The following is an 8,520-nucleotide window of genomic DNA, read 5'->3' as shown; positions in this document are numbered from 1 at the left end:
CTTCTCTTCAAACACTCTTCTCAAACCTATGATTCTCTTCCTCTTTTGTTGCTTGAACTTCAAAAATGGTAACAACTTCTCAACTACAGATCATCCAATCTCCCATTACCTCTTTACTTCCTACAGTTTCAACAGCAGTAACCGTTAAATTGGATGACACAAATTACCTCATCTGGAACTTTCAAATGCAAATTCTACTAGAGAGTCATGGTATTTTAGGATTTGTTGATGGATCAACAAAGTGTCCACATCGGTTTGATGCAGCCTCTGATGTTGAAGGTGCTGAAACTGATGATTACAAAATTTGGAAAATGCATGACCGGGCATTGATGCAGTTGATTATTGCTACCCTCTCTTCAACTGCAATCTCTTACGTTATTGGATGTGTTAGCTCTCATGACATGTGGATTCAACTGAAGGATAGATTTTCCACAATTTCCAAGGCACGAATTTTTCAGATGAAAAGTGAGCTTCAAACCATCAAGAATGGCTCCGATACTGTGACTCAATATTTGCAGAAAATCAAAGATGCTCGGGATCATCTTTCTGCAGCAGGGGTTTATTTTGAAGATGATGACATTGTCATCTTAGCTCTCAATGGTCTTCCTTCTGATTATAACACCTTTCGGTGCATGGTTCGCGACCGAGACAACGTGTTATCTCTTAAAGATTTTCGGTCTCAATTGCTAGCTGAAGAAGCTACTCTTGAGCAAACTTATTCTGCTGCTTCGTTTGTTCCTGCAATAATGGCTCAACATCAAGTATCTCCTGGCAAAGCTCTTGTTCTTGATGAAGGTAACTCTTATTCTCATCCTTCAAGCTCCAAGTCTGCTCCACCTCCTGGTTTCCATGGAGGATTTAATGGTCATAACAGTGGATTTCATGGTTCCAATGGTGGATACTTTGGCAATCGGGGGTCTCACTTTAAGGGACGTGGCAAAGGACGTCATCAGTATCAGTTCAGTCCACGTCCTTATCAGGTTCCACCTACGTCTCACCCTGGTATTCTTGGTCCTGGCATTGACATTCCTACATGTCAAATTTGCACTAAGAAAGGTCATGTAGCTGCTGATTGCTATCAGCGTCACACTCTGCCTCCTAATTCTGCCTCTTCCATTCAATGTCAAATTTGTTGGAAATTTGGGCACACTGTTGTTCAGTGTTATCATCGAGGTAATTTCAGCTATCAAGGTCGGCCTCCCTCCAGTAATCTTAGTGCTATGCATGCTGCGTTCCCACCTCCTTCTCCTCTAGAACAATTTTGGGTGGCTGATACTGGCTCCACCACACATATGACCTCTGATTTGGCTCAACTTAATCTGGCTGCACCTTTCTCAGGAGCTGATACTGTTACCACTGCAGGAGGTTCAGGTTTGACCATTTCTAATATTGGTTCCTCTATTCTGGATGTTCCTCATTGCTCCTTACAATTAAAGCAAGTTTTGCATGTGCCAAAACTCTCTCAACACTTGGTATCGGTTCATAAGCTGTGCAAAGATAACAACTGCCGTTTTATTTGTGATGCTTTTGGTTTTTGGATTCAGGACAAAATCACGGGGAATGTTCTCCTCAAGGGACTGTGTAGAGCTGGGTTATATCCTATTCCTTTCTCTTTTCGTTTCCTTCACAGTCTCTCTTTCCAAATAATCTGGTTTGTTATCTTGGTAAACAGGTCAACACAAGTCTTTGGCACAAGCGTTTTGGTCATCCTTCTAACACAGTCACCTCTGCTATGTTAAAACAATCCCAGATTTCTTTCACCTCAGACACATCCAAACTTGTTTGTACCACTTGTTTAGAAGGTAAACTTGCCAAACTTCCTTTTCCTTATCCGGCAGTTAAATCTGTTAAACCTTTAGAGGTCATTCATAGTGATGTTTGGGGGCCTTCTCCCACTGCATCTGTTGATGGTTTCAGATATTATGTTAGCTTCATTGATGAATGTACTCGATTTACTTGGATTTTTCCAATGATCAATAAAGGAGAGGTTTATTCCATTTTTGTTTACTTTCATACCTTCTTAGTTACTCAATTCTCTGCTACTCTTCGAGTCTTTCAGAGTGATGGGGGTGGTGAGTATCTTAGTAATAAATTCAAACATTACCTCCTTACCAAGGGTATTATCCATCAAATGTATTATCCCTACACTCCGGAACAAAATGGCCTTGCTGAGCGTAAACATCGGCATATTTTAGAAACAGCCATCACTCTATTACAAACTGCCCATTTACCTCCAAAATTTTGGTTTCATGCTTGTGCTACTTCCATTTATTTGATTAATAGAATGCCCTGTCACATTCTTCAACACAACTCACCATATTTCCTGCTCTATGGTTCTCCACCGGTTGTTCATCATTTGCGAATTTTTGGTTGTGCTTGTTTTCCTTTACTCAAGCCTTATAATTCTAACAAGCTTCAGCCCAAGACTTCCACTTGTATTTTTCTGGGGTATGCAGGTCAGTATAAGGGGTATCTTTGTTTTTCTATTCACACAAATCGTTTCTTTGTCACTAGACATGTTCTATTTGATGAATCCATGTTTCCTTACTCACATGTGCTTCCTGTATCCCCTTCCACTTCCTCATCCCCTTGTCTACATCCCACTGTGTTCCCTCTTATTTCTCCTCCTACTCCAGCGGCTGCATCTCAGCCTCTACTGTCTTCCAGTTCCTCTTCTCAGTCTGCACTATCTCACAGTTCCTCCTCACAGCCTACACTGTCTCCGCCTCTACCCATTCTGTCATCTACACAGTCCCCTCTCCCTGTTGATCCTGACTTCCAGTTTGAGAATCTATGTGTGGTCTTACCTCTTTCACCACTAAATCTTCATCCCATGACCACCAGGTCTAAGAATGGTATCTCCAAAAGAAGGGCTTACTCTGCCTCTGTCCAGTTTGTTGCTTCTTCTCAGGTTGAACCCCATTCCTTCAAGGCTGCTTCCACCATTCTTGAATGGTAGTCTGCTATGCAAGAGGAGCTTGATGCTCTTCATGCCCAAGGTACTTGGGACTTGGTGCCTCTCCCACCTGCCAAGAATCTTGTTGGCTGTAAATGGGTCTACATAATCAAAAAGAATGCAGATGGTTCTATCGCTAGGCATAAAGCTCGGTTGGTGGCCAAGGGTTTCAGTCAAGAGGAAGGTATTGACTATAATGAAACCTTTAGTCCTGTCGTGAAACCTACTACGGTTCGTTTGGTCCTTGCTCTTGCAGCTCAGTTTAACTGGTCTTTACGGCAGCTTGACGTTACCAATGCCTTTTTGCATGGTCTTCTGCATGAGGAGGTTTATATGACTCAGCCCCAAGGTGTTGTGAGTAAGCTTCATCCTTCTGACTTTGTTTGCAGACTCAAGAAGTCGTTATATGGCCTTAAACAGGCTCCCCGTGCCTGGAATGAACGCTTTACCAGTTTTTTACCAAGTTTGGGGTTTCAAGCATCTCCTGCCGATCCCTCTTTGTTTGTTCAGCATTCTTCTCTTGGTGTTGTGATTTTGCTACTCTATGTTGATGATATCATACTTACTGGTAGTCATGCTTCTCTTCTTTCTTCAGTCATTGCTGCCTTGACTCAGGAATTTAATATGAAGGATCTCGACAGGTTGCATTATTTTTTGGGACTGCAGATCTCTTATCTCCCTTCCGGTTTGTTTGTGTCCCAGACAGGTTACATCACTGACTTACTTGGTAGAGTTGATTTACAGCATTCCAAATCTTGTGATACTCCTTGTCTTCCTCATCATCATTTGCTTAAAGATGATGGACAACCCTACTCTCATCCTCAACAGTATCGCAGCATCGTTGGCGCCTTGCAGTATCTCACGTTCACAAGGCCTGATATTGCCTTCTCTGTGAACCAAGCTTGCCAATTTATGCATAATCCCATGCATTCTCATGTTGTTGCTGTCAAACGGATCTTGCGGTATCTTAAAGGTACCCTTGATGTTAGTCTTCATTTTCAGGCTGGTCCTCTTAATCTCCAAGCTTATAGTGATGCTGACTGGGCCGGTGATCCCAATGACCGACGTTCTGTCTCTGGCTCTATTGTCTTCCTCGGCTCCAGTCCTATTTCTTGGGCTTCTAAGAAATAACATACTGTTTCTCGATCCTCCACTGAGGCTGAGTATCGCGCTCTCGCGATTGCTGCTGCTGAACTTGCCTGGATTCGTCAGCTTCTCTGTGACATTCACATTCCTTTACATATCCCTCCGATCATTCATTGTGATAATATCTCTGTTATTTCCCTTGCTTCCAATCCTGTTTTCCATTCCAGAATGAAGCATCTCCAAATTGATTATCATTTTGTTCGCGAACGTGTTATCAAAGGTGATTTGTTGGTTCAACATGTCTCTTCTGCTGATCAATTTGCCGATATTCTCACTAAAGGCCTTTCCACTCCTTTATTTTGGATCATTGTTCCAATCTTATGCTTGGTTCCTCCAAGCATATGATTGCGGGGGAATGTCAAGATATCAAATGCTCCGCTTCAGCCACCTCTGCTTCAGCCACCTGTCAAAGAGAATAGAGAATATAATGGTTAGCAAGTTTGTTAATATGGTTAGGCAGTTAATGAATTCTGTTACAGTTGAGTAGAAAACGTAACCAAGCTTCTCATCTTTTATTGATATAAAATGAATGTAACAGTGCTGGGAACGTATTAAGTGAATAAAACATATAGACATTTTCTTCTTCCTCTGCATTACAGCAACATCTTTCCCTACTTCTATTTTGCTTCTTGTTCATCTCTGTAACAATTCTTGCTAGCTTTCACTATCAACCCTTGGTTTCCGATTAGTGATATAGATGGTGAAAACGTGAGGTGCTCAAGTTCTGCTTGAGGCCATGTTTTGGTTACAGATAAATCCTTACTTGTCCAACAAAACTGAGAATGAATACATCCTTAATAGATCTGTGTGCAGAATAGAATGTAGAATTAAGGCAAAAAAATCTACATTGAAATTAGTACTCGTGCTCAAATAAAGACACAGACACTGATATTATAGTAGATCATTGATTTCGGTATGCTGATAAATTTGAAACAGATTTGCTTTGATTTTAAAGAACTTCGTTACTTCTCATTTAAGGAGGGAAAAGAATATCATACTTTTTGGGCACTCATGCATGTATGCCTGAGCATGGAAGAAGTCCGCTTCTGTAAGACATGGAAATTATAGTAATTATTTCAAATGGTTCTGCAAACTGCAATATAAGAATCAGATATCGAAACCATGCCTCGAGAATTAGCATTATTGAGAAAATCGGTGCATGGCTGTTCCCTCTTCATGAGTACTGTTTGTGCTTATATCTTGGGGTAAATGAATAATAAAGCATGTCACATTCTTATTGTAGGAAACATCACTGCAAGAAGCCAAGGGAATCATAAATATGAATATGAACACGAGTACTAATAGATCTGTGTGCAGAATGAGTGGAACAAATGAAATGCTAAGCAAGATTAAAAAAAAAAAACCACATATTTTCAGAAACTAGGATTTGGTTGAGGCGCTACCGGGATAGATAAAAATGCCTATGGCATGAATATATACATCAATGTTATTAAAACCGTGTTTTGACCAGTAAAATCATATAATTTTACGAGTCAAAATATATAAAACATGTAAAATTAAATTAAAAATTTCAAAACCAATAAAATTAATCAAACTCGATCAAACTTGTATAGAATCAGTCAACACATTAAAATCGTTAAAAATGAACTGATTTTATGATTTCATCATAAAAATTATAAAAACTACTTAATATTGATTGCTGAGTTAGTGTTCCTCTTTTTAATTTTAGAAATAAAAAAGTCTCTTGCATTTGTTGTTATGCTTGTTGTTTTCTTGCATGACAAATTTTCATTAAACAAAGAGATTAGAATTACTTTTATTTTTTGCTTTTCGTGATTTTCGTAGCACAAAAGGTATTTTAGGCTTAAAAGAAAAAAGAATTCACTAGCAATAAATTATTTTCATGTACGCTGTGAGAGAGGTGCTTGAATTAAAAAATAGCTCTTATATTTGCATTGATATGTACTTTTGATGGAATATTAAAGGAAAAACAAGATCAAAGGAAAAAAAAAACACATCTGAGATCTGAACCAAATGCTTCACAGAGTCACTTGCATCCTAAGCCACATGCTTCACTTGCTCTCCAGATAATTTTTCATTATGAAGCTCCTATCTCATCAATGCCTAAATGGCATGATATCGTTTGGCAAGGGAACTAAATGTGGGGTTTTTTTTAAAATAAATAAATTAGCACCTCATACTTTGGCATTTATTAAAAAACATTGCAACATTGATATACCAACTTTCAGTTTTCATCAGTCAAGTAAATAAACTTTATTATTTTTTTTTTCATTTTAGTACACCATTTTCAAAAAATCTCATACAAAAACAAGCTGATTCCTTCTTTAAATTTAAATTTTATTAAAAATATTAATAATATCCATCCCCATATATAAATCGGGAGTAATAATCACTGGCCAGGAAGAGTGCCTTGGGCTCTGAATTCTCACAACCACGGAGATAGCTTTCATAGACCGTTTACATATATAGAATTATAAATCCATAAGCATACCAAGATAGATGGTAAGCAACAAAACGTTGTCTAAATCTTGATCATTAACAGTATCATCATTATATGATTACAAACGAAGCTCCAAGCACGTCTTTGGCTTTATTCAAATTAAAGACGAGGTTTCACCCTGCAAAGGAAGTCAATCACGCATCTAAATGCTATAGTATAATAAAATTGTGATAATATGAAAAATTCATTAGATGACAAACCTTGTATACGGATCCAAAACCACCCTCTCCAATCTTGTTTTCTGAATTGAAATTGTCAGGGGTCGCTTTTAGCTGCCTCAAGGTGAAGGAACCAGTTTTCAAATCTAGCCCTTTAATTAAGCTCTGCACGTAGCGGTTGGTATGGGAGAGGATGACAGTCAGGAGACATATCGTGAAATAATAGAAATGCTTGAACATCATACATCCATGCACTACGCGCATTCTTTAGTGTGATTCGCCATTATTTAGAAAATTAAGAGAAGACCCAATGTGCGGAAATGTCTGATTTTACACTACCTCGTTCTCTTGTGTATTTGTCTCCGTAGCAGAGCTTCCAATAAATGATACCCATCACCAAGAAAATAAGAAATACTGCTGAAGTGACAACTCCGATCACAATAGGTTTCTTACTTGTTTCCTCAGGTTCTGATATTAAATAAAATTGCGAACGCAAAGAAGGGTAAACATCCCATCAAATGGATAATAAACATTAGCGCTGTAAAGACACCCGACCACTATAGCAGAATTCAATTCTCACCTTCACAATAAGTTCTGTAACCTGAAAACCACAGAACTTAGAATCAAGTAAGAAATTATAGATCCTTTGGATACGGTCTGTCACGGTGGTGTTGAATGCTCTTGTGAAATTTCTGTTAGATCCTTTGGCTTCCTCTGTAAAGTTAAAATCCTTTCGCACTTGTATTCCCTGGAACAAAGTTTCCTACTCAAAAGGGTTTCTTTGAAAAAAAAAAAAAGGACATCCACAATGTCTTCGCAAGGAAACGATAGAATGTAAATATCAAAACACGCCTTGCAACTTTGTTGTACAGTTTTTCATCTGTGAATTGTATCTCAGCAAAGTGGAGTCTGACAGTGTAATTCCCATTTTCTAGACAATATCCATAATAAGTGATAGACAGGGGAGTTTTACGTGCTGTTGCATACAATCCAAAGTCAACTAGAGAAATATTAGAATTTGATTGAAGCGTATATTTGTTATCATAGAAATTTTCATCATCCATGAAATCTCCTGTGCTGTTGAATCCCCAGTTTGATCCTAATCTATAATAACTCCTTGCAGCAGCATTACTTTCACTATCTTGATCACCTTCGTACATTTGTTGTAGCTTATAAATATATTTAACTTGCAATCTTTTTTTTTCTTACAGGCTACGTCTCTTGGACGTGAGCCGAGTCCAATGGAGCTATTTGTAGAGACGCACGTGCGGAGTCAAGACCGCCAAAAGAAAGAAATAAAAGTAAAGAAATTCATGCATATGGTTAAATAAAAGACAGGAATTCAGAAATTTTTTGAATATAATTTCCGGGCGAAATAATTCGAGACATTATAATAAGCCCGGTAATGTTGAGGGTTGGATTTAATTGAAGAGAATAATACACTTAAAGGAAGTGGGGCCTAAATGCAAATAAGAGAAATTATAGAGTATAAATACTCTCTCCTCATCAAAAATCTGCAGGAACCATAAGGAGAGAAAATAGGGAGTTTTATACCCATTCTTGAAAAATCAAGAGAGAAACACTACAATTTCAAGAACCCATCCTAGATTAAAGGTTTATAGATGGGATAAACACTTGTGAGCAAGGGACTAACAAGAAATTGAACAAGAAGAAAAGAAAGAAGAGAGTTGAAAATCTTCAACTAGTTGAAGATCAAAATCTTAATTCTTACCGAGTAAGGTGTTCTAAACATGATCTTAAAAATTCATTTCAAATTC

This window comes from Populus trichocarpa, chromosome 11 (assembly GCF_000002775.5).
Source record: "Populus trichocarpa isolate Nisqually-1 chromosome 11, P.trichocarpa_v4.1, whole genome shotgun sequence".
NCBI classification, from domain to species: Eukaryota; Viridiplantae; Streptophyta; class Magnoliopsida; order Malpighiales; family Salicaceae; genus Populus; species Populus trichocarpa.
This window is presented reverse-complemented; position numbering follows the sequence as displayed.